Source organism: Acinonyx jubatus, chromosome D1 (assembly GCF_027475565.1).
Source record: "Acinonyx jubatus isolate Ajub_Pintada_27869175 chromosome D1, VMU_Ajub_asm_v1.0, whole genome shotgun sequence".
NCBI lineage: Eukaryota > Metazoa > Chordata > Mammalia > Carnivora > Felidae > Acinonyx > Acinonyx jubatus.
Genome location: NC_069390.1, coordinates 61,125,936 through 61,152,625, shown reverse-complemented (window position 1 = coordinate 61,152,625; position 26,690 = coordinate 61,125,936). Strand labels below are relative to the sequence as shown.

Genomic DNA, 26,690 nt, shown 5'->3' with positions numbered 1-26,690 from the left:
ATGATTTCAGATCTGGCATAGGATAAGCACAAGATGAGCCCAAAACATCCTATTATCCCAAGGGGGTGGGGAAGAGGAGGCTATCAAAGACCTGGGAGTCAATATCAAGATGTTCCCACTGGCTAAAGATAGGGCAATTTGAACATCAATATGAACAGTAACTAAAAAGGAATGAAAATACATCAACCATATTTAAATACATGAACTCAAAATGACATTTAAAAAAGAAAAAAAAAAACCTCATTACTTACCTTTGGAGAATGCTAGGGATACCCAACTCATTCTTCAGAAACCTGATAAGTAAAAGGAAAGAATCAAACCTTTATCTTAGGTCAGCAAATAGTTAATGAGAGGACGTTTCTCTTTATAGAAGTATTCCAGTTAAAAGTGAAGAATGAATGAAGATCAATGAATCAGAATTTGACCAGTTGACAACCTCTAGGCAAATGAAGTCTAGTCCATGAGCATCACAGACTACTAACTTTGCAAAGACAGATGGCAGTACATAATAACGTCTAGACAGCCTTGCCCCAAAGAATTCACCCTGTATTGGGTTGAGCTTCTAGAACCAGCTACCAATTTACAGGAAATATAAGTTGTAGAAGAACAGTTAATCCAGAAGGGTGCATTCAGTAAATTCAAGTTATTGGAATCTCTCTTGGACAAACAACCCTGTCTCTTTAAGGAGTAATGTACAAGTAAGAGCAAAAATAAATACAGGAAAAGCTATCAAAAGAGACTTAGTAGATATATCAACCAATTGCAGTGCATGGAGTATATTTGGATCCTGATGCAAACAAACAAACTGGAAAAATAAAGATTTACAAAGCAAGTGGGGCAGTTTGAATGGTGAGTGGACCATTGAGGTCATTAAGAAATTATTGTTATTCTAAAATGTAAAAACATATTGTGGTTATTTTTCAAAAATAGTGCATACGTTTTAAAGATATTTACTAAAATATTTATGGACAAAATGAAATGGTGCCTGAGATTTTCCTCAAAATAATGACAGAGACAGTAAGTGGGGAGGGATATACATAAAACAAGATTGGCCATGAATTAATAACCATTGAAATTAGGTGATGGGTATAATCTATTTGCCAAACTTGATATTTGACTGGCATTTTCTATAAGTTAAAGAAAAGTCACACAAAAATATTTATTGTGAATCCTTTCCAAGTTCATTAAATATTCTTCTCACCATGATCTATTACAGCCATATAACAGTTCATCATACTATGATGTACTTATAATACAATTGATCATTTGCAAATTTGTTGACACTTAGATTTTTTTCCAATTTGTTGCTATTACTCCTAACACCAATGAAACTCTTTTAGATAATTCTTTGGGTCCATCCATGATTATTTTCTCTTAATTAACTGTCTTAAATGTAGACATAGATTCCTGGCCTGAAAGCTCCCGACAATGGAAAGATTTGGTAAATATCGCTAAATTCTTTTTCACAAAGGTTGTACCAATATATACCCATTGGCAGTATAGGGAGAGGAACTATCTTCTGGACATGTCATATTTCTCTTATACATTTCTCATTTGATAAGCAAAAAGAAAAAAAAAACTTTGAGTAGTATTGTATCTTGCATTTCTTGGAGTTACAAGTTAAATATACATCATATGCTTAGCTTTGTAATTTTTTTTGGTGAATTAGCTTTTTATGTTCTTTGCCTACTTTTCAGTTGAGATGTCTTTTTCTTATACATTTCTAAAACCTCATTGTATATTAAGGATAATAGCACTTTTTTGTGTATGTTTCAAATACTTCCTCAACACTTTGCTCTTTTGATTCTTGTCTGGTTTTATAAATATACAAACATTTCAAAAACTTTATACAAATTTTTGACATCTTGAAGATTTTTTCCTTTTCATGTCACACTTAAAAATGTCTTCTTTCTTTACCTCCAAAATGATGTAAATTGTTACCTATTCTTCTCCTAGAATTTTCATATTTTCATTTTTTATATTCAGTGAGAAAAATTTCAAAGGGATATGATGATGGACAGGAATCTAACTTTTTTTCCCTCCAAAATGATTGGTCAGTTACAATGGCACTGTTAATTGAAAGGTTTGTCCTTTCCCAACAGATTTGAAACTTCAAATTTTTGGGTGCTCTTTTTAGAGTCTACAGACTCAGTAGCTATAATATGATTTAATTCCCTTATTTAACATTTTTCAGCAGCTGCTATGGACCTGATCTTAGGTTAATTGCTTGATATTTATTGAAATGAATATACTACAATCACTATGACCCCTGTTGTTAAATTCAGATGGTGCATCCATATAATGAGATAGTATGCAATCATAAAAAAGAGGGAGGAAGCACTTATTTCCAAGGTAACTGTTATATGGAAAAAATAGTATACAGACTAGAATAGTGTTTATTTGGGAATTAACATTAATGCTACTCCTTTTGTCCCACAGGCTGATAAGGCCTAGAAGTTTTGGATTAAAACTCGATTTGGGAGGTCAGTGTCTGGCAACCCAATCATTAGAATCCCCCCATAGAGGCTTTAATTTAGTGAAGGCCTTTGTGGTTGGTTTTGTTTGTTTGTTTGTTTGTTTGTTTGCTTTGTTTGTTACCTTCCTAATTGCTTTTGGACAAATGGCCTCTGGACCAATAAACAGTTCTAGTAAAGGCTGCATGCTTCTATGACTAGGAAATGGATCTGATTTAGCTTTGTAGAGGACCAGCATCTGTCATCTGGTCTACCCTGCAGAAGAAAAGGCAAATCCACCTGAGCAGCGAAGAAGTCTGTTAGCCAAGTAAGTAGAGAGGACAAAAATTAGCAAGAAAGAAGACCTTGGCTGAGGCATCCTCTTTGAAAAGGATCACATGACCCAAAGCGCATAGGAGAAGACCCCTTTTTGAGGTACCATTGTCAGAAGCCCTGGGAAAGAAAATGTTATGCAAGTGACGTCAGCTGATACAACACTTCTATGCTTGAGAGCCGGGGCTGACCTAATCAGAGAGGATGCGTCCATCATGGAACTTTGCCAGCTAGTCATCCTGACCACAACAGATGCTATTTTCTGATCAGTGTTTTCTGTTATCTGGGTGCAAATGTCCATGGAGGAGCACAATCAGAACCATTACGTGCTCATGTGAATCTCAGCTCCCCTGACTGAACTACATGCCCCCCAAAGCAGAAAGTAAGCATTGGCATGGGATGGAGTAAATTCATGTAAAATACCCATCTTTCACAAGGGCATGTGTATAAACGCTTACAGGCCCTTCACCACTGAAGAAGGATGGGGGCCCACGTTCATTCACGAATTTCCAAATGTTTCTTCAACTATCTACTTTGTGCCAGGCTCTGTGCTAGGTGCTGGGGATCACAATAGTGACCAAGACACTCACGGAACTTACTTTGCAACTGATACTGCACGTTGGGCAGATGCTTCGGGAGAAAAGTAAAACAAATTCACACAGAAGTAATTGCAGCTTGTGAAACATGTGATGAAGGAAATAAACAGGATGCACTCATGGAGAGCAACGGGATGGCTTGCTCTAGATAAGATTAACCACGATGTAACAGGTACCGCAGTGATTCACGGAGAGCTCACTTCATTGCTGGTGCCATTAATTCCATCCATCCATCCAATACCGTATGGTGGCTAAGAGCCTGGACTCAGAACAACCTAGGCTGGAACCTGGCTTTGCCACTTATTAATCATTAATGACCTTGGACAAACTGCTTAACTTCTTTATGTCTTAGTTTTCTCACCTATGGAATGGGGGTAGCAGTCATATCTACCACATGGTGTTGCTCTAAAATTTAAATGAGATAATGCTCTTTGCTCAGTCCTGGGCACGATGCTCAGTACGTGCAAGCTATTTTGTTACTAGTATCTGTTTCTTCACTCAGTGAAGAAATATTTACTAAGAATTATTTGAGTACGAAATACTCTTTTTAAAAATCGTTTTATTTATTTTTGAGAGACAGAGAGAGACAGGGCACGAGTGGAAAAGGGGCAGAGGGAGAGGGAGACACAGCATCGGAAGCAGGCTCCAGGCTCTGAGCTGTCAGCACAGAGGGGCTCGAACTCACAAACTTGGAGGTCATGACCTGAGCCAAAGTTGGAAGCTTAACCAACTGAGTCTCCCAGATGCCCCTAAGTACCAAAAACTCTTAACACTGGAGTGAAGGTGAGGAAAGAGAGACCAGAGCCAACCATCTCCCAAAGAGAAGATGTGTGTGAATCCAGGCACAGGCTTTTTCTGGCAGACACATTCAAAAGTTATTATTAATCCCCAAATACTAGCTTTGAATTCCCTCAAGACAGAAAGACAGCTCAAAGGTTAGAATAAACCTCACAGAAAGATAGCTCACAGGTTAAACCGAGTTACCTGCCAGAGAAAAATATCCAGCCTCACCCCTTGGCTTTTAAAAATGGGTTTATGCTGGCAAATTCTGGAGAGTGGGATCCCGTTCTGATTCTGTGCGGGCCAGAACCACCTAGGCCCCAGTTTACTTACCTGCTATCCCAAGTTACCTTGAGGAATTGATGAGAGAACTCACTGTGGGAGTGCTAGAGCCACATAGAAGGCTTTCCAAGAATGTGTCCTGTTCTTCCTTTAGTTCTGGCCTACTGCTCTGCCTCTCTGGGACCTCCCATGCAAACTAGAAGTAACAGGATCCTAGTGGGAAGGGGGCAGGGCATGCAAGGCTTGAGTGAATTCTACAGATGAGGAGGGGCTGTGAAAAGGTAAAGTGCTCTGCTTGTTTACTATTAGGCTGTGGGATCTGTGCACATAGGAAACATTTCTGTAAGATGAACAATCACAGATACTGAGGAAACCTTACCGGGGAGCCATTTACAGCAACCTTTCCAAAGAATGAGAACATTCTCTGGCTGGTACTTTTCTTGCCCTCTAATTGTGAACGTTTGATGGTGCTTATCAATGGGTGTCCAAATCCTGTGTAACCAGTTTGTGAATATCAGACTACAGGCATGAAATGTTGCCCCTTGCCCCCACGTGTCTCCTTGCCTGAAATACCTGCTTTCGGAAACAATTTTCCAGTAACTGCTGGACTATGAAGAAAAGTGCTTTTGCAAATAAGTACATTTCCTAATTAAAACTTGCCCTTTAAAGACTCACATTTTCTTGGCCCCACTGTAGGTTTTCTTTTCCTTGTAACATAGCATAGAATCGATAAGGGCAATGCAAACGTCTTTAATATATACAGTTTCAACAGCTCTAATAACATATCTGCCTGCCTAAGAAAGAACGCCTTCTCCCCTTCTCCAGCCCAGCTGATAATTTCCCCTGATTTGTTAAATGCCCTCTTATTTCACTCTCAAAGATAAAGCTTAAGAGGCAGTTAATCTTCAGGGGGAGCGTGAAGGGTGGATTGAAATGGGATAAAGTGGAAGGGGGGGGGTCACAGCCATTTTTTTAAATGACAGCTCTTGATTTTTGTTATGAAAGTAATGAATGTACATTGTTTTGGAAAGTTAGAAAGTATCCAAAGACCATGAAGAAGAAAATATATATTACTCATAATCCTATCACCCAGAGGCAACCATTGTTAATATTTGGCATGGTTGTCTTGGTTGGGTTTTTTTTTTTTTTTTTTTTTTTCAGATTTTTCTCCATGAGGATTTTTACACAGTTAACAATTTTGAAGTCTGCTTTTTAAAAATTTTACATGATAGCGTTAGCATTTTCCTGTGGCCTGAGAAACTCTGCAAAGAAGTAAAACTTTAGAATGGCTACATGATATTCTGACAAGGCTGTCTGTCCCCCAACTCACTTATCTGACTTGACCCTTTAGGCTGTTTCAGTTTTTTCCTCCATTATCACAAATAACGTACTGCTATTATATCTAATCTACTGGTTTTGTTGATTTGTTTGGTTGGTTTTCTGGGTAATACATGGGGCTAGCTGTTTGGAGGGTCTTAGGCTGCACTTTATAGCTGGGTTTCCTGTGACACAGAGCAGCCATACAGGAGAGTATCAAGCTAGCTAGAGAGTTAGATTACGGCATGGGAACAAGTGACCTTACTTTCCCCTTAACAACCTCCACTTCCTCTTGAATTCTCTTGACATGGAAGTGAGTAGTGCTACCCTCCCCCTTGATACCTAAGGTTGAGAATTAAGAGTCACTCTGGACTTCTCCTTGCCACTCCCCCGCCCCCCTCCCACCCCCCCCCCCCCTTGCAACCAGTGACCAAAATCTGTTCACTTTATATCCTCAGTCTCTCTTAAATCTCTCTTCCCTTCTCCATCCTCACTGTAACTGCCTGAGGTTACCTAAATGACCTCATTGAGCATCTCTGGTCTTCCCAAGCCACTCCTTTTAATCCATTTCTCTACACTGCTGCCAGATCATCTTTTTCAAATACTTAAGATCACATGCCTCCTCTACTGAAAAGTCTTTGATAATGCTCTACTCCCCACCACCACCCTGTACCTGAGCCTTCAAGATGTTTGAGTTCCTTAGCTTCATTCAAGACCCTTCAAGATCCAATCTGACCTACTTGTCTACACTGTCCTAGGCACTCCCTTCATGTGCCAACTCTGAGGCCATAATCAGTTCCTCATGCTTTCATCCATGTCCCTGTACTGTTACCCCTATTTAAAAAGCACCTCCCTTCCCTTATGGTCTAGCTAACATTCTTGTCTTCAAATTTCAGCTTGATTGCCACTTCCTACAGGAAATCTTCCCTTACCCACAAGGATTTGGTTGGGTATCCCTCTGTGCCCACACTCTGCCTATTCCTTAGGCAGAAACCCACCATACTATGCCTCTCTTGGAAGGTGGGGATTTCTTCATCTTTTTAAACCTCTAAATACTTGAGTTGTGTAGGTCCCAAAGACAAGAAGAGTCTTCTACATAAACACAGTAATTATCAAGATCAAGAAATTGACATTGTCCTAATAATGTCCCAATCCAAGACCACATGTCACATGTATTGTCATGACAACTAAGCCATTCCTTTAATCTAGACCTATTGCAGAATCCTTCTCTTCCATGATTTTGGTGTTTTTGAAGAGTACATGACAGTTATTTCATTGGATGGTCCTCAATTTGGGTTTGCCTGATATTTCTTCATGATTAGATTCGGGTTATTCACTTTGGGTAGGAATACTGCAGACGTGAGGTTATGTCCCTCTCAGCATGTCACATCAGGAGGCACATGATGTCTAACTATCACATTATCAGTGATGCCGACTTATTAATGACTTGATTAAGGCCCAGTTGGCCAGGTTTTTCAAGTGTCAAGTAACTATCTTTCCCTTTGAAATTAATCAAAGATACCTCAAGACTAGACAGAATATTTTGTTTCCCATAATACTTTCACCTGCTTGGACCTCCGTTTTCCCATCAGTCAAATGAAATGAAACAGAATGAACTGGATTCCAAAATTTTCGCTCTCAAGGATCATTTGAGATCTCAAGGATCCTTTATTATTATCTCCTCTGCCATGGACCTCGTATTTTGAAAGATTCTGTCCACCAAAAATAATGATATTTCTCAAGGCATATGTGACTCATTTTCCTATCATACATCCATCAGACATGCCCACTGCACACTATGCTCGCAAAGGCAAGGCCCGTTTGCTTCACCTCTGGATGCCCAGAGCCCATCACAGTGCCAACCACAGAGTAGGTGGTTAACAGATGTTTGTCAAAGGTCTGAGTCTACCTGTCAATCACAGCTTATGTACAGCATTTGATATCTGTAGTGAGGACACAGAGCTGATAAATGCTATACAAAGGCAGAGACTTGACATTTTAGTTAGTCTCAGATGCTTTGTCACTGGACAGTGTTCAGTTATGAAGATTTCAAAAACAGATGTATGTTTTTGGACAGATGTATGGAACCCTCCCATCCACTCCTACCTCTGCCCTTAATTTCTGGGATGCCTCAGGAGATGTTGAAGGGGCATTCCAGCACCCCAAGTTTATAATCTCTGTGATGCCTCTGTAATCAGCAGATGGCAACTGGCTGGACAGTCTCCGGATCATACAATAGAATTTTAAAAATATCCTAGACCTTTTTTCACATTTCTGTAACACTAGCAATGTCACATTTCCTCCTTCATTACATACTTTAGATTGTGGAGATACAATGTAGCAGAAGATCATGAAGGGAGTTTTAAAATGGGATGGGGCAGGTAAGGGAAGTCACAACACACTATTGGAACTTATGTGTGGCCAGTGCTTTCTTTCCTTTGTTCTCTCTTGTGCCCCTCACCATAACTGGTGAGGTATGTATAATTATCCATTTTACAGATGAGAAAACTGAGGCTGGGTGAAAGATAATGACTTGCAGGAAGTCATGCAGCCAACACGCAGCAGGGCTGCTGTGGGAATTTTCTCCAGTCTCTCTCCAAAGCCCTTGCAAATTACCGCTGCACCAAGCGGCCTCTCCCATCACAAGAAAATGCCCTTCTCTAAAAATGCCTTCTGGACTGGCGGTCACAGTCCAGAAATGCGAAGGACAAATCTCTTGGACCACGTTCTCTGCAGATATTTTTTAAATGATTGTTATCACGACTGAGTAGCTGTTACCATGGTTTTGGAGAAGTTGTCCGAGGGAGGGCCTTTCTTTGGGCATCTTGTGAGCCCGAGGAAGGAACTCAAGTTCTCAGCTCTTAATTACCTCTGGCTGTGCTGCAGCAGCAATGCGAGAGAGTCTGTCCCCGTAAAAGTGTAGAGGGTGTGAAATAACATCGGGGGGTAGGCGGGGAGGGAAGCCACCGGTCCCAGAGAGACCCGCGGACAGGCAAAGGCGCGGGGGCGGGGAAGGAGAGGAGACCAGACAACATCACAGAGTCACGGGGGGAGAAAGCCAAAGCGGGAGGAAAGAGAACAAAAGGCAGGAGGAGAGGAAGTAGAGGAAAGTCGGGACGAGGAAGGAGAAAGTTTGAGAAGGGGACGGAGACAGCGAGAGAAGACGGTAAAAGAAAAGAGCAGACCGAGAAAGACACTGTACTGAGAGAACTAGGAGAATTCGAGAACGAAAAGGCAATAAAAGGGAGCGAAGATGGAGAAAGGAGCGGAGTGAAAGGAGGGAAGGGGGCGAGAGGAAGCCATCGGGAGGAACGCACAGAGTGGGGCGAGCGGAGAGGCAGCTAGGGGCCCCGGGAGGGCGCGCGTCACCTGCGTGGCGCCCCCCCGCGCCGTGGTGCGGTCCTGCTCCCCAGCGCCCCTGCGCCGCGGCTCGCCCAGCCTCGCAGGATTGGCTCCCGCCTCCCATTCATGTAACCTGCGTGTGCGTGTGAGTGTGTGTGTGTGTGTGTGTGTGTGTGTGTCTCTCGCTCGCCCTCTCTGTCTGTGTGTAAGAGAGCGAGGGTGGGGGACGGAGGCAGGCAGGCGAGCAGGCAGGGAGGGGAAGAAGAGGAGGGAAGCTATTAAACACACACACACTCACACACTCGCGCGCGCACACACCCGCCCCAACCCCCCAGAAGCCTCGGGATTGCAGCTGTTTCATGTGGGGCAGCAGTGCTGGCAGGGACGCCGGCCGGGAGCGGCCGGGAGCGGGAGCCGGGCGTGCGCGCGCGGCTGGAGGCTCGCTGGGGCTCCGCTCCCCTCGGGAGCTATTGTTGGTCTCGCTGGAGCTGAGCGCAGAGCCGGGACCCTCTCCTTCCTGGGCGCCCTGCTCGGGCTCGCGGAGCCGAGGAGCCGCGCCGCCGAGCGCCAGAGGAGCCACCGGCGCGGCGCCGTGCCTCCCTGCCGCCCTCCTCCCCGCTTCCCCGGCGGTGGCAGCCTGCAGCCACGGTAAGGCGGGCGCGCTCCGCTCTACGGAAAAGCGCCTTGGGGACCGCGGCGGCGTCTCGCCGGCTCCCTCGCCCCTCTTGGCTCGTTGGCCGTGGCGGGGTCAGGGCGGCTCGCGCGGACGCCCGGGGCTCCAGGAGACTCTCGCCTGCTTCACTCGGCCCTCACTGGGGGCGAAAGGGAGGGAGGCTGGGCGGGAGGCTGCCGGAGAGGCGAGCCACTCTGGAGCCCGAGCCTCCGTCGCCGCAGCTCCCGGAGCCCGCCGCGGACTAGAGTCTAGGAGCGAAGGTTAGGGGGAAGAGCAGGGAGGTGGGCGCGGGTCCGGGACTCAGGACTGCGGGTGGGAGGGAGGCGGCGCGCCCGGCTTCGTCTGCCTCGCGGGGATCCCTTTCGCCGCCCCAGCCCCGGCGTCCGCAGCCCCTCTGCAGACCAGCCTGCCCCTGGGCCCGGGCGGGCGCTGGATGAGCCCGGGAGGCGGCGCCGGGCTCTGGCGGCTGCAGCCTGTCTTGCGGGGCGAGCACCGGCTGCAGCGGCCCCGCGCGCGCCGCTGTTGGAGCCGAGGAACGGAAGAGCGACCCCGGCCCCGCGCCCTCTGCAGCCCGCGCGGCGCTTGCCTCTTCTCGCCCGCCGCCCTGCAGCGGTGCTGACGTTCCCTTCCCAGCGAGTGGAGGCTGCATCGCCGGTGGACGCTCAGAGCGGTCCTGGGTGTGAGTGGGAATGTGTGTGTGTGTGTGTGTGTGTGTGTGTGTGTCTGCTCGCACCCCTGACTTGGAGAAATGTGCTCTGGGTTGAAATGTGATCACCGAGCTCCGTCATTTTCCTCGCGTTTTAAAAATGCAGTCTATTGAAAGAGCAGACGTGAAGGTGGTATAAGAGTGTGTGTGTGTGTGTGTGTGTGTGTGTGTGTGTGTGTGTGTGTATACGCGCAACCAGGGAATACACAGCCAACTACTGGGGGCGAGGGAAGGTTCAACTGTTGAGTCCTCTTTGGCTGGGCGGTAGGGTGGGTTTCGCTGGCCGCTGCCAGCCCCTTCTGTGCCCTGCCCCCGCCTAGGCGAGGTTGGAAAGTACTGGAAATTCAACTGCGTGGTCTCTAACTTTGGAAGTTGGCTCGCCTTTCAGGGTGACACGTTAAGGCGATTTGTGCACCCTGGTCCTTGTCTACAAGGGTATTATTACTCGGTTGGGTACAGAGCCCTCTTCAGAACCGCGCCAATCCCCCGCCTGTGTCCCTATCCTTCACCAACCCTGCCCCCCCTCCCCCCCCCCCCAGCCCTGGCGAGGTTTGTAGAGATGCAGTCAGTTATCCATAAGCTACCAACGCAGCGAAAGGGGCGCATTGAGGCAGCCTGGGTTTCGGAGGATCCTGCGTGCACCCTTAGTGTCTGACGAGTCCACGAGATGCCTCGCTGCTTTGTGGAAGGCGGCGGCGGGGCACGCTCGGGATTCGAGCGCGGGGGCGAGAGGGTGCCCATGTGCTGAGCTCTGCGGCCGCGCACGCAAGATCTGCCGAACGGCATCGCGGGCAATTATATAAACTGGCTCAGTGATTACCCAGAACCGTGATGCGAGCACCTCGTTTGCGAAAGACAAGCCCAAAAGTTTGCCTGCTTGGGGAATGTAAGTACCGGGGCGCACCCATCCCGGGACCGGAGAGCAGGGAGACACCACGGCTCCCACTGATATGATGGACGTTGGGCGCTGATGCTACTGTCCCCAGAGAACCTGTTATCGAGGTACGGATTGGGTAGAGACTCGGGGATTGATCGGAGAGAAAGAGCCGGTCAGAACTCAGGGTCCAAGGAGTCCTCAGAGCCCAAGCCTGTCTCGGGGGGTGGGGGCGGTGTGTGTGTTGGGAGGCCTTGCAGGGGATGATGTTCTTTTAGAAAACTAAAACTAACTTTGCATCCTGGGAAACCCCTAAGCCTCGCTTCTGTGTCTCTCAGATCTCCCCCATCTTTCACATCCAGTGCCCTTCACGTGTTTAGGAACCTGCCTGCGCTCTCATCCACCTTGGAGGTGCCCAGCGTGCCAGCCATCCAGGCCAGGCCCACTGTGGCGGGGAAGCTAGGGAGGGTGCCGGTCTCTGCCAGGGTTGGCCACCATTAGGTACCTATTTTTGGTTTCTTGGGCTAGCCCGGCGCTAATGGGGTAAGATGGGGATGAGCGCGGGGTACGGCTTCCGCCCCCTCTCTTCCCTCCTACGCGGACCGCAGTTTGCTTCTGCTGCGTTTATTTCCCTCTCCCCGTCTCCCTTAGCTGCCGCAGCCTGTAGCATGTTAGTCTTTGATAGAGAAACCACAGTAGTGGAGTGCTTTTAAATCTTCTTTTCGCCTGTAGAGGGATAAACCAGCCTAGACCTGACAGAGGCGTGCGGAACGCTGAAGTCTGGGGCACAGTGGCCCTGAACTCCCTCCCCACCGCAGGCAGGAGGTGGTGGTGTGCCTGGGTAGGGAGGGTTTGTTTTTTTCCCTCTCTCTCTCTCTCTCTCTCTCTTTTTTTTTTTTTGCCACATTCCAGCGTCCTGAAATCCCGCATCCCCTCCCCCTGAAATCCTGGGTCTATCTGAGTGTGTTCCGCGCTGTAAAATAAATCCTCCCTTCGCAGACCTGTGGGGCCTTTCGGATTTCCTGCCGCTGCCATGATCCTTAACAATGCGATTACAAAGCTCGTGCTCCGCTGGGGAAAATCCCCAAGTGCCGACCGGCCGCGCCTTGACCTTGCTGAAGGCGCCTTTAACCCTGCTGCCTGAGAGGCTCCCGGCCGGCCACGAGGGTCTGGAAGGGAGGAGGGCGCCCCGGGAGGGGCTGTGCTCGCGCCGGACGGGGAGGGAATAGGGTCGCGGCGCGGCGGCCGCGGGGAGGGGACGGGGCTCGGCGGCAACCTGTTTCCCGGTGCACGCCTGCTCCACGTCCTCCGCGCGGGCCGGGCGCCGCCGCGCTCTCCGCGGGCCCCCTCGCCTTCTGCGTTGTGGTCTTCCCGGGCTCCAGGCTCCCAGGCTGGAGGAGCAGCGCCGCAGTCCGCCAGAGCCAGGCCGCCGGGTGGGCGGGGCCTGCGCGGGAAACCCGAGCCCCGACCGCGGTGTTCCGGGCCGGGTTCTAGCCTAGGCGCCGTGCCGCGCTGGGTCCTAGCTGTGCCGCGCTCCATTCCCCCGCGCCTGGCCCCATCCTCCGCCCCCCGGCGCGCTCCAGGCGCTCCTCCGCTCAGCTCTGCCCCGGAGCTCTTCTCGCCAAAGTTCGGAGGGATGTTTTCACAGGTGGTGGTGGAAGCAAGTGCGTGTGTGTGTGTGTGTGTGTGTGTGTGAGAGAGAGAGAGAGAGAGAGAGAGAGAGAGAGAGGCAGGCAGCGCGAGCGAGCCTGGAAGTGGGGGGGGGGGGTGTGCGGCGAGGCCAGACATCGCGCTAAAACGGGATTCCCCTCTTTGTAGGCGTTGTAAGAGAATGATGAGAAAGAATCCGTTTTCTCCCGCGAGGATGGTGACCGGAGTCCTTCCACCTGGTGGAATCGGACCAGTCTGAGCTGATTTTCTAGGCTGAAGGAGCGTCGCCTCTCAGCGGTGTCCTGCGTGCACTGGGTCCTTGTGAATGTCGCGGAAGTGAACGCCCCCAGGTTGTCTAGGCAAAACTTAGGACCTAGATGTTACCGTAGCTTTAGGCGGCTGATTCAGGGAAGGTTTTATTCCCAGCATGTGTCTTTAAGTGAGCGGAGGCAGAGTTCAGGTTGGCGTGTGAGTTCACCATCTTCTGGGGGTGGGGAAGTTGTCAGGGATGGAGAGGTTACATTTTTGAGATTTCTTGGACTCATCTGCCAGCTTCTTAATATCATCAAGTTCTCTCTTTGGGGATGGGGGTAGGAAGGGGGCAGAAAGCCAATTAACCACCCTAATGGGCTGTGGTGGGAGAAGAATCAGCCTTGCTCACTGCGGGGCTGGGGCGGGGTAAGGGTCCTGGAAGTGTTCAGCCTAAAGTAGCATCATCAGAAAGCAGTTCTACAGCGAAGGGAATACTCTGTCTGGAATACGAAGTAGTGAGTCCCCATGGAACAGGTGTTGCATTGAAACACTGGATATTGTAGTAGTGGGCGTTTTGGATATCCAAGGGCTCTCCTCCCATAGACCTTACTCTGTGGCATAATCTCTTTAACCCTCTCTGGCTTATGGGAGTAAATTGATGGGATGTGACTTTAACTCCTTTATTTCCTGGGTGGGAATCATGGCAATGGGGCCTTAGGCAAGTTACCTTTGGAAGTTAAGTTCTCTCTCGTGTAAAATGGGGAGACATTCTTTAGTTTACAACTGAGTAAGGATTAATGTCTATAAAAACTCACAGATAATCATTCCCTTCCACTTCCTTCCTCCTTTTTCAACACTGTGCACTTGTTGGGTGGGGGCTGGGCCGGAAAATCAACAGCCCGAAAAGAACCAGCAACATTGCATCCACAATCTATTTAAAAACAGCTCAAGTGCTTGAAACAAAAATATCTTCTCTTTTCTTAGAAAAGTCATTTCCAGTTTTGTTAGAGTTTCTCCCTCATTGAGTCCTTTTTTATGACAGAATTACATTCTTGTGCAGATTGGCATGTTACATAACCTGATATTTCCAGATCAAGAGTTAAAAATATGGGCGAGAGAGTGATTAGGAGTTTAGGATAAAGACTGTTGGACAACACAAGCAAGGGACTCCGTGTGATGCCCACTCATGGTCTTTAACTCAGAAGGGTTAAAGAAAATGAGATTGAATACCACGTAGTGTAAATCCTCACCTGGGTGGGTACTCAGCCCCCTGTCCAGTTCCAATAAACAGCTACTCTGCCTGGCCCTCCAGCCTGCCACTGTTCTGTCCCAATACGTTGTCCCACATCCATAAATCCCAAAAAGGGAACAAAAGAACAATGGGATTTAAATCACCTCCTTGCAGATTTGATTCCAAGAGTCCAGCAGGGTAAATCAATGTCAACTCTAGATCCGAGAGACCGACTTTAACCTGCCTTCTTACATGGTTTATCAGCCTGGCTTATTGTAGCTGAAAGCTTTATCACTCCATCTTTGCACTGACAGACCGCTGCTCTGGGGGGCCACTTTGGAAGTAACACATGCCTCACTTCCCTGGGAGTCAAGAATCTATGCATCCCTGAACTTAGAGTTTTCCACAAGAGCAGCCTCTAACAAAACAGTGAAAATGTAGATGGTTACTCCTCTGTGCCTTATCGATTCATTACTTTGTCACAGTTTAAAAAAAAAAAAAAAACTTTTGTTGTCTGTATTATAATTAGCAAAGTAATACGTGTTTACTGGAGCAAGGTAAGACAATACAGAGAAAAGCAGAGAGAAGCTAAATTTGATCACGTTTTGAGTTGTGACTTGTGACTTTATATATGTAAGAAAATGAGGTCATGGTCATAACATAATGCACATTTTCATTTAATGATAGATCTTTCCATGTTATATTTCTCCCTATGGCAGCATGTTTAATGGCTACATAGAACCTCGGTGTTTTAATAGGGCATACTTTATTTAAACGGTACTGAAATTTTGACTTTTTATTTTTAGTTTTATTTTTTTAATCAAAACAAAGCTGAAGGAACCACCCTCGTGCACACTGTCATTTCAGTATTCCCTTAAGATAATTCCTAGAAAGTAGGATTGCAGGGTCACAGACATATGCCACGCTAAGACTTCTGTCACACATGAGAAGCAGTAGGCTACACTGTGATTTCTACTTCATCTTTTAAACCAGAATGTGGCTGTTTACTTTACAATCCCCTACAGGCTTGGGAGCCTGAGTAGTAGAGGGAGGTAGGGGTGACCATCAAACCTCAAGCAGAGGATTTGCATAACTTTGAGCTGTTCTGCTGAAGTGATAGGCAAATCCTTTTTCAAGAACATTTTTCTTGCCTGGCTGTTTACGAATCATCACTTTCTGTAGCGCTGCAGCCAGCAATGGAGTGGAAATATGTAAATATGTTCCTCTGTATTGTAGGTGGGGCTGGCTCCACAGTGAATGACAAACAGTTCCTCAGAAGAAGTGTGTGCGTCTAGCATTTGCTCAGGCAGTGGATTCCACCCCTCCCTGCCCTTCCCCCTTCCCTTTTGCTTTGGCTCAGAGGCCTTGGAATGGCCGCCTAGGAAATCTTAGAAAGGAAACCATTGGGACGACCCACAGCAAGCTTATCCCCACCTGCTGGTAACTGGCATTTTACTGGAAAATCGGCCAACCTGTCTCTCCTCAGGGTGCCTGGGCACAGTAAAAAAATTAAATTAACATGCCCACATGCTGTTTCCAGAGTGGAACAGTAGTTGGGCCTCTCTTCCCATCCTGGTATGGGCCAGTTCAATGAGAGGGGGGTATTTGTCAGTCTTCCTTTTACGTGTCAAATTTCTGTGACCCAGAAAAGATTTGTTCCCTGTGGTTAGATGACTGGTCATCTGACAAAGAATTCTGTGGAGCCCCTGGGGGAAGTCCAGTCCTCCCATTTCTAAAGTGTCTCTGTGCTCAGCCAGAGACATCAGGAGTTCCTTTAGGTCAGATAGAGAGGTCACCTCAGCCTTGTTCCACAGTGTGGTCACCACAGAGAAAACCCACTCCCCTGGTCGCAGACTGAATTCTGACGAGTGTTCAGATGCTGCCTTTGATACTGACACCTCTCCAGTTTCAGTAGGGAGGGCAATGGAACGATTTTGCCCTTTGTCATGTTCTGAACATCAAATCAGGGCCTTTCTTTCATTTGGAAAACAAAAAGGAAACAGGACATAAATGTAGCAGGACCTCAAAAGCAATTGAGCAGGGCCCCCTAATCCCTGTCTCCTTGAGCCCTGCATTTGCTTTGTCGATGGTAGTAGCCTGGGCCCACAGCAGGAATGATTGTCAGGTACAATTGGTAAATCATTATAATCCTCAAGAACATTAGGTTTTAAGAATGTTTTCACTTAAAGAGCTGAATTTCTTGCTGTAGAATGATTGTTGATTCTTAAGGTGTGGCCTTTGAACCCCTCGAAAGTCAAGTAAAAGGGTTGCAGCTAATACGTTGTTCCAGGATGTGCCCATCCTTGGAATCAGTTTCCCTTTCTGTAGAATTAGGATGGGAGAGGAGTGTGGATTCAATGTATTGTAAGACCGTGCTTCTCAAACTTTTTATATGCACATGTATCACTCAAGAATCTTGTTATTAAAGCGCGGGTTCTGATTCAGTAGGTCTGAAGAGGGGCCCAAGAATCCACATTTCTGACAGGCTCCAAGCATTTCTGATGCCATCCACGATGCTGGTCCCTGGTTCACACTTTTAGTTAGCCGGGTTACAAGCTACTTCCTACTCTGATGCTACTTCAGAAAGTAATAATGATGACCACCAGACTTCAAGAGGAGCTGTCTTCTATTTATAGACTGGCACTGTAGAGAGATGTGTCCATTCTTTACTTTGGGGTTTTGAGAATTGGTGTCTTCATTTTAGCAGGCAGAGTAGGGAGGGACATAGTTCTGTCCTGCAGTGGTTGTCAGGAAGGTGGCAGAATGGAGCAAGAGCCCAACAAACACGTATACAATGCCTCCTGTGCTTAGGGTAGCTGCTATCACCCCCAGCTTCTAGATAAGAAAACTGAGACTCCTTAAGGCAAGCCATTTGCCTACGGTCACAAACCTAGGACTAGCCTCTGATCATAGGCCTCTCTGGCTCTAAAACCCTTGTTTCTCCTAGAAGGGCAACTTTGTAACTTTTTGGAATGGCCTGCAATTAAAGCTGAGTGCTTCGCAAAGTGTTTCTCTTTAGAGGTCCTTTTACTGGGTCTACTTTGAGAGTGGATCAAGACATTTAAAAATTTGCTTTATTATCATGCAAGCAATGAAAATGCTTAAGAGCTTAAAAGCAATTTGTTCAACTTGGTTAAATATCCGCCCTCCCCAGTCTTGTTTGTATTATTATTAATTTACTCATCAAACTGTGACATCAAAACCATTGTGAAGGTACATTTCAGTATCTTCTGATTGGTGGAACCCTTCAAATGAAAGGAGTTTGTATTCATGAGGTCCACCGTGGAAGGATCTAGTTCAGAGTGAGTCAGAGAAACAGGCTCTTTACTGAATAAACTCAGCCCTCCTTTGGCCTCTGGATGAGAATCGGTCGTTTAAACGTTTTATTAACGTGCAATTATTCTGAGAACCAGTCAGCAATGCGGCTCTTTGCAAACATTAATTAGCTGATCTTCACATCACCCCCACGTGACAGATAAATAGCATTAAGCCTGCGTTTGAGAGAACAAATGGACACGCGGAGATGAAGATGGGAGAGACAGACTTTCGCCTTGCAGGAAGTACGGCAGAGGGAGGGTGGGACTGGGAGATTACAGGAGTTTGGCCCTTAATAAATATTTACTGGGTGATGCGCTAGATATTCTAGAGTTGCACTGTGCAGCACGGTGGTCACTAGTCACAATTTAAATTACATTTAATAAAGTAAAATTAATAATTCGTTTCCTCAGTCACGCTAGCCAGACTCCCAATGCTCAGTAGAGGATAGTAGCTATCATATCAGGCAGTACAAATATAGAACATTTCTATCGTTGCAGAAAGTTCTGTGGGGCAGTGTTGGCTAGTAGCTCGGGATGATGAAAGACTAGTTAGTATAAGGTCTCTGCCAGTGTGGAACTCTCATATAAAAGTCCCTAAAACAACACCTGACATGCGATAGTCATTACGTAGCCCAAGCTGTGGCTAAGTACTTTGGGGTGGTGGTTAAGGACCTGGCTCCTGGAGCTGAACGACTTAAGTTCAAATCCTGGTGTAGCCGCAAACTGGTTGTATGACTAGAGGTAGGCTATCAAATACTCTGTGTCTCTTCGCAGATTCATGCTACCGTTTTCCACTTTGCGTATTAGCCAAGATTATTTCCGAGACAATGCTGGATTCTGGAGAGGGTGCTGGGAGACAGGTACTCTCCTTTGCTGCTGGTGGAAATGCAAATTAATACACCCTTTTAGGAAAACAATTTGGCAGTAACTGTCAGTAGTCCTAGAAACACTTGTTCTCTTTAGTCCACTCTTCCAATTCTAGGAATCTAGCCAAAGAAAATAATCAGAGATGGGCAGAAAAGATGTCAGAATAAAAATGTTCATTGCCGTGTTATTTATAATAGTGAAAAAAAAAGATGTAAGCAATTGGATTGGACAAGTAAAGTATGGCAGCCAAACAGTGAGATATTATATAAAGATTAAATGTCATTTTCCAACATGTGTTTTTGTGATGTAGGAAAATGCCACAATAAAATTATGTTTTAAAAAAATAATGCTATACTATTAAATCCCAAATAATGCTTTCCAAAGCAGACATTTGTTGCCGTGGAACTAAAAAGAAATAGACAAAGTACTGAAAATAGTAACCTGTGAATTAATAGAATTGATGGCTTTGAGAGAATTGTTTTAGCTTCTTCCTCTAAGTTTTATGTTTTTGTTTTTCTGTTTGTTTGTTTGTTTTTAACTGAACTGTGCACTCAGGCCATCTTCTCTCTGCTATGTTGTGTGGTCAGAGACTCCCAGCTGCTCTTAACCTGCCCTTGGTAGCAATTTTGGAATTTCGAGTTTATTCAGTTGTGTTTGTCTACCTTCAAGCCAGGGAGTACTTCCTAATGTCCAATATTAATTCCTCTTTATGGCCGTTTAAGTCCGTTTGTACGTGAACTCTGAGGTGATCCAGACTGAGCAGCATAAAGCAGTGGGACGAGCATGAGCTTTGGAGCCTAAAAGAACTAGGCTCAGACCCTGACCCTCACGTCCGTGCCATATAACCTTGGGCAGCCCTTCTGTGCCTCAGTGTTCTACTCTATAAAATCAATAGAAAAAAAGTAGAGAAAAGCAGTAGATCCCCTCTCATATCACATGGCTGTGAGGATTGAGTGTTCACTTCAATTGAACATCTGGCACATCCAGGTAAATAAAGACGCAAATGACTTCAGGGCCTGGTGCTCAGTGCTATCTAGAACATAAGCTAATTTATTCTCCAGGGCACTCTTGAAATCGGCGGAGTCCCCACTTTCTAGATGAAGGAGTGGGACGTCTAGTGTGGCTGCCTGCCACGACCTCTGTCATATGGGTGTGTGAATGGCAGAGCTGGGAGTGGACCAAGCCTGGCTGGCAATGAGTCTCGTGCCTTCTCTGGGGCAGGCTCCCAAGTTCCTGCGCCATCTTCCTTTCCTGGTTTCCCTGGATGTGCTTCTTCCTAACGCTCTGTAAACTCCTCAACGTTTCCCAGCCATGTACTCATCCCTCTCAAGGAATAAATAAGGCAGACATTCCTTTTTCGTAGGTTGAATGATTACAGCAACAGCTCACCCAACTAAAAAGTAACCCTGAGCTGCCAAGTCACAGAGGTAGGGATGCTCATCCTAGAACCAATTTCTGGGAAGTCTACAGGATCCTTGGCTCAGGTGACTTTTTGCCACCTTGAAAGAGCTGCTGCGCTTCACTTCTTGGCAGCTTGAAGGAGGCACCACATTTGTGGACAGCTCCAACTCCTACTTTTAACACTTTGCGGGACCTTCAGCAAGTTTCTTCCTATCTCCGTGTGTTAGAGTCCATGTCCATTAAATGGGGATAATATTGAGGGTGCGTTAGCATTGGTGGGAGGATTGTCACGAAAGAATGTTTGTGACTGTTTTGTGCAACCTTGTCACTGTTGAATCAGCACCACTATTTTCAGAGTCTTAAAAGTAACTTGTGGGACAGCTAAGTCATGGGTTCCTTTTCCTCCACTAGGGATGGTTCTCCCGTATACTTGCATGAAGTGCTTTCTAAGGCCATGTAAGACAGAGGGAAATGCCAGCAGATTTTGGGATGAATTCTCTGCTTTGTCACCTGATAGCTGTATGGAGTCCAGCAAGTTCCTTAAATTCTCTGAGCCTCCATCATTTTTTTTTTCGTTTATAAAATAGAAAACAGAAGTGTCTACCTGAAAGAGCTGGTGTGGGGTTCGTGAAGTGACTTTCACTGTGCCTGACAGACAGTGTCTCCTGTGTGAATGGTAGCTATTGGCGTTGCTGTTTTTACTGCTCTCTCCTCATCCACTCAGCTTCTGGTCCTCTTGATTGTTGCTTCCAGAGCCTTGCCCGCACTGTCAACACAGTTCAGCGGTGGACAGAGCTATGGAGAGACCGAGAGGGTCCAAGGGAGCCGATTTCCAGGTTTTGCAGGTCAGACTCTGAGAGCATCTCTGGCTGGCATCCCTGCCTTTTGAAAATGGAGGTGTCTGTAGAAGTGGAAACAACCAAAATGCTCTCCATTTAGACCAGCAGATCCGGGTTCCGATTCCAGGTCTGTCCCTTTGCTGCTCTGCCCCAGCTTGGTCGTGGATGATTCTTTATCTGCTCCTCTGAGCTGCTGTCAGGTGCGAGATTTCGAGGTCCGGCGCAGTGCCCAACACAGTGGATCCCAATCCTGGCTGTGTATTAGGATCCCCCGGGAGCTCTTACCAAAGACCGGCGCCTGGCCCCACCCCTAGAGTGCTCTGGAACAGCTGTGGCTGGGACCCAGGTGATGCAAAGTTGCAACCAGGATTGAGAGGTTGTGCATAAAGTAAAGCCTCGTTGAGTGTTCCTTCCCTCCCTTCTTCAGAGAAGCATAAAGGGATCCCATACTGAGTAATTTCTGTATGAGGAGAGCGACCTAATTTATTGGAGCGGTGGGACTACAGGTACAGTAATCAAGGCTTCTTTCCCATTGCCTCCCTGCCTCCTGGCAAACTGGGGCACCTGGGTCAGAAAAGTGTGGCCTCGCTCAGCCTGTCTCTTCCGCACTTAGCCAGTTGCATTCTGCGTGCTGGAAAAGGCCTAGCCTTTGCCTGGAGATGATGTGATGTTCCTTTGACCTGATTTTGCTCCTTTTATGTTCACTTCTGGGCAGAGCCCTGTTAACCATTCATGCACAACCTCCACGCAGCCAGCAAGGCGTCGGGGTCCCCGGGGTAGAAGAGGCAGTGCCTGGTCTCTGCTCCCCAGAAAAGGCTCATCCTATGGTAGTAGCTCTCCATGATTGGTGCCAGAGCCTTGACATTACCCAAGGGCCTGGAAGCTCTGCACTTCTGGATGGTTTGGGTGTTTTGACATCTTTTCGATAATTAATATTTGCTTGAGAAATCCTACGCAGTTGGCTGCCTTTTTTTTTTTTCTTTTTAAGATCACTTCAAGGCCACCTCAAAGTGGGAAAAAGTGTTGCGTTCGGGAGAGGGCTTGTAAATTTAGTGTGGATAGACACTGCCTGGCGACTTGTTAAAATGCAGGTTCCGATTCAGTGGGTGGGAGGGAGAGCCTGGGATTCTGCATTTCTGCTCCCAGGAGATGTAGATGCTATTGGTTCGAGGCCCACAGGTCCTAAGACCTTGGTCTTTCTTCCTGCTTCCACTTTCTCTTCCCTCTCATCTCTCCAAGCTAGGAGTAAGAGATGTGAAGGGCCATAGAACAAATGGAGTTGGTCAGTTTGGGCATCTCTTTGTCAGAATTGTGGTAGCCGCACTGGTGGCAGCTGCAGTGTGACAGGAGACATACGAAACAGTGGCCATTCCCTTGGTGCCACCGAAAGATTCTAGTTCCAGGTATTGTGGTGTATCCTCCAGGCTTCTTTCCACATTCTTGCCAACACTTGTCGTTTCTTGTGTTTTTGGTCTTGACTCTTCTGACAGTTGTGAGGTGATGTCTCATTGTAGTTTGGATTTGCATTTCCCTGATGTTGAGTGATGTTGAGCATCTTTTCATGTGCCTGCTGGCCATCTGGATGTCTTCTTTGGAGAAGTGTCTGTTCATGCCCTCTGCCCATTATTTGTTTTGTTTTATTTTATTTTATTTTATTTTATTTTATTTTATTTTATTTTTTTGGTGTTAAGTTGTATAAGTTCTTTATATATTTTAGATACTAACCCTTTATCAGACATGTCATTTGTAAATGAGTTCTCCCATTCACTAAGCTGTCTTTTAGTTTTGTTGATGGCTTTCTATGCTGTGCAAAGGTGTTTTTGTTTTTGTTTTTGTTTTTGTTTTTGTTTTTGATAGAGTCCCAATGGTTTATTTTTGCTTTTATTCCCCTTGCCTCAGGGGACCTATCTAGAAAAAAGTTATTGTGGCCAATGTCAGAATACTGCTTATACTCTCTTCTAGGGTTTTTGTGGTTTCGGGTCTCACATTTAGGTCCTTAATCCGTTTTGAGTTTATTTTTGTGTATGGTATAAGAAAGTGGTCCAATTTCACTCTTTTGCATGTTGCTGCCTAGTTTTCCCAACACTGTTTGTTGGAGAGACTGTCTTTTTCCCATTGCATTATTTTTGCCACCTCCAGACTTCTTTCATAGCCTCAAACTCGTTAAGCCTTGTGGCACGTTGTGGAATTGGTAGTGATTTTTACTACTAGGCTAACTATTACTTTGAAAATTTTATAACAGTTACCATGTTTTTATTTAATGTGTTTTTTTTCTGATTCTACCAATAATACATGCAAACAATAGAAAATTTAGAAAACCTAAGGTAAGCCAGAGAACAAATGAAGACAACCCATAATCCTGCCGTGTAGAGGTAGTTCCTTGTTCCTTCTAACACTTTGGTTTTCTGTTCATTGTTATTTCTATGTACAGCCCTACGCTCCCCGCATTCCATGTCCCCTCCCCGATGCACCATTTGCAGGAGATCTGACACATGGTTTTGTAACCTTGATATGCTCTGCTCATCTCCCCATGGCACTGAATTTTCTCTTCAACGTGACTTTTAATAGCTATGTATGTATATCATGAGATACATCATGATTTGTTTAACCTGTTTCCTGTTGTTGTTTGCAGTTTTTCACCGCTGTAAATAATGCCAAGATCACCACTTCCGTGCACCTGTTTATTTCCTTCAGCCCAATTTCTTTACTTGAAATTACTAGGTCAAAGATCATGCAGCTTCTTAGGGCTTTTGATGTGTGTTGCTAAATGTACCAGAGGAAGGTCCGAGTCTAATTTAAGTTCCCTCCTGTCTGGTAGGAATTAGGTCAAGGAAGTGATCATTACTTGCATTTTGCATTGGCACTTGTCCCTCATCAGGAATTGCAGGCCAGAGCAGACATCCCTGCCGGCACCCACCCCTGGCCGGTGCATGTAGAATGCACCACAATGGGGAGAAGGGCCCTGGGCTTGACTCAGACCACATGTTGCTTCCTGGATCTGTGATGGTATCTCCATTTTTTTTTAAGTTTATTTATTTTGTGAGAGAGAGAACAAGGGAGGGGCAGAGAGAGAGGGAGATAGAGAATCCCAAGCAGGCTCCATACTGTCAGCACAGATCCTGACGTGGGGCTTGATCCCATGAATAGTGACATTACGACCTGAGCTGAAATCAACAATCAGCCACTTAGCCAACCAACTGAGCCATCCAGGTGCCCCAATGGTAATAATGTTTTTAAGGAAAGAGGGAAAGAGAGAACAAGGGGTTTAAGTATCTCCCAAACTTGAGGCTCATGATCAGACTGTACCCAGAGTCAGACCACTTCTCGCTCTCTGCACTTGCACCGCCCTGGCCAGAGCCCCGTCTCTCACCTGGACAGGTGCAGTCATGGCCCTCACTGACCTCCCTGCTCCTGCCCTGGCTGCCTGCAGTTTATTCTCAACACAGGAGCTGGGGCAGTCCTGTTAAGACACACATGAACACGTCACTCCTCAGTTCAGAACTCTGTAATGGCTCCTCATTTGCCTCGAGTAAGGGTCATAGTTCTTACGTGACCTGGAAAGTCGTCCTCCAGTGCCAGGTGTCTCTTGCATCTCTGACCTCACCTCCCATGCTTTGTTGGAATGTGTCAGGCCCAGTCCTGCCTCGAGGCTGTTCTCTCTGCCTGGAACATTCTTCCCCTGGATATGTACATGGCTGGCTGCCCACCTCCAAGTCTTTGCTTTAATATCGTCTTCTTCACTAAGGCCCACCCTGACAATCCTGTTGCATTGGTAACACCACCCGCCCCGCCCGCAGTGTTCCAGAGCTCTCTTATCTTGGCGTACATTTTCTTATTTCTGTGGGGTTTAATATACTGTGTTTTGTGATCATAACAAGACGACACTGCCTGCTGTGTTAAGGATAATCTGAGTACGAAGGTGGGATGGGGAGGTGGGAGGGCAGGTCGGAAACAGACCACACTTTCTAATTTGCTTCTGTATTATACTTACTGACTGTGGAAATGAACGCTCAGATGAGAACAAGCAAGAGGCTACAAGGAAGTCAGCCACCATCACTTGCCTTTGGTGAGACTCAGGATCAGGCAGAGAGGTGGGAAAGCCTCTTAGTGAAGGGGGGAAAAAAAAAAGGCTTTGGGCTGCTTGGACTGGAGGCTGTTGGCAGGAAGAAGCTGGAGGCGGGCTCCCTAGAAGCCGGGAGCTGCATGTGATTAGCTGCCAAAAGCGTATTTTGCTCGCTTGCAGTGGTCCTGAGGTGGAAGTTGGGGCAAAAATTTTACAAGCTGGCAGGTTGTTTATCAAGTCCTGACCTTTGGGGTTGGTTGCTGCAAAGGTTGGGGGTCAGCATTCTGTTTTCATATATGGTCTGGCTATTGGCTGTTTGTCTATTTTATCTCTCATGACCAGCGTGAATCTCCCCTAGGCAGAGATCTTTGCCTTTTGTTCACTGAGATGACCCCAGGGCCTAGAACGGTATTTGCCAATAAGAGGCTCTCAGTCGTGGGGCACCTGGGTGGCTCAGTCAGTTGAGCGTCCAACTCTTGATCTCGGCTCAGGTCATGATCTCAGGGTTTGTGAGTTTGAGCCCCACGTCAGGCTTTGTACTGGCTGCAGGGAGCCTACTTGGGATTCTGTTTCTTCCTTTCTCTGCCCCTCCCCTGCTTGTGTGTGCTTACTCTCTCTCTCTCTCTCTTTCAAAAAAAGAGGCTTTCAGTCTTTGTTGAATTGTGTGTGTTTGGCCTGCCTTACCTTCTTTAATCCTCCTAACCGGCTAGATCTTATTTTTCTCATTTTTCAGAGGAGGAGGAGAGGGGGCTTGGAGAGGGTAGATACCACCCACGGTCACCCCACCAAGAGTCAGGGAGCCAGGGTTCCTGCATGGATCCACCTGACCATCTAAAGCAAGTGTCCCTCCCTGGGACCTTGTCTATAGTCAGTTCATGGGAAATAGAGGGGGCCAGAGCTCGCCCCGTCTACTCTGTGGCAGGAGCACAATGAGTACCATCTTCAGATGTCTCTTTCAGCCAAAACTTTTAATAGAACGAAGTGGTTAGCCTCTCCTGACACCTGCCTGCACTGATGAATGATGCCTTGTAGCAGGAATTGATTTGGGTTCCTAGAAGGAGAATTTGCCTTCACAAGCCACCCGTGAAGGTGGGAAACAGGGTGGGAAATTCATTCTACACGGGAGTTTGGGTGATGGTCCCCAGCATCAGAGCAGGTGTCTGAGGCCCCCACGTTCAGGCGTGTGTGTATGCCTCTAGTTTACGGCACATTCTTGGAACTTTGCAAGTTAAACTGTTGCCATGGTAACTTAAGTGGTTGTCATTTCTTGATCTGTTGTCACCCATCTGAGTTTCTTGTCTCCTTAATACTCAGGGAATTATATTCCCTTGTTCAAACGTGGACCCCAGAGATGGGCAGGCCGAGGCCAAAGAGAGGATGTGATGTGGGGAAGTCCAGCAGATGTCACAGACCTCACACAGAGGGGGAGCCGGGTCCCTGTGAACAGACCCTGCCACTAAGTGGGCCATCTGAGACCTACTATGTACTGAGTTCCCTACTTTGTGCTGGACATAGCCACTCTGCCAGGTTGACTTGTGATGCTTCCTCACCAACTATGTGAGCAGTGGAGGCAGGGTTTGAATCGGGATCTTTCTGGCTCCAAGTCTATGTTCTTCTACTTCACCATTCCAGGAGTTAGGAAGACATGACCAGGACTTGGGGTGTAGTCTCTTAGTTGCTAACCAGCAGTCTTCCCCCAGACGTCCAGAAGCTG

General features: G+C 46.8%; 1 protein-coding gene across 5 annotated transcripts in view; it reads left to right on the top strand.

Moving 5' to 3' along the window:
• The window catches only part of TENM4 (teneurin transmembrane protein 4), a 2,866,770-nt gene that overhangs the window by 2,121,315 nt on the left and 718,765 nt on the right, over positions 1–26,690 (top strand). For 4 of the 5 annotated variants that reach the window (XM_053202562.1, XM_053202561.1, XM_053202560.1 and 1 more), the window contains exon 1: positions 9,295–9,751. The exons of the other annotated variant lie outside the window; for it this stretch is intronic. The gene's annotated coding sequence lies outside the window, so the exon portion shown is untranslated. Of the gene's footprint in view, positions 1–9,294; positions 9,752–26,690 lie in introns of those variants that run through there. 5 annotated transcript variants of the gene reach the window in all.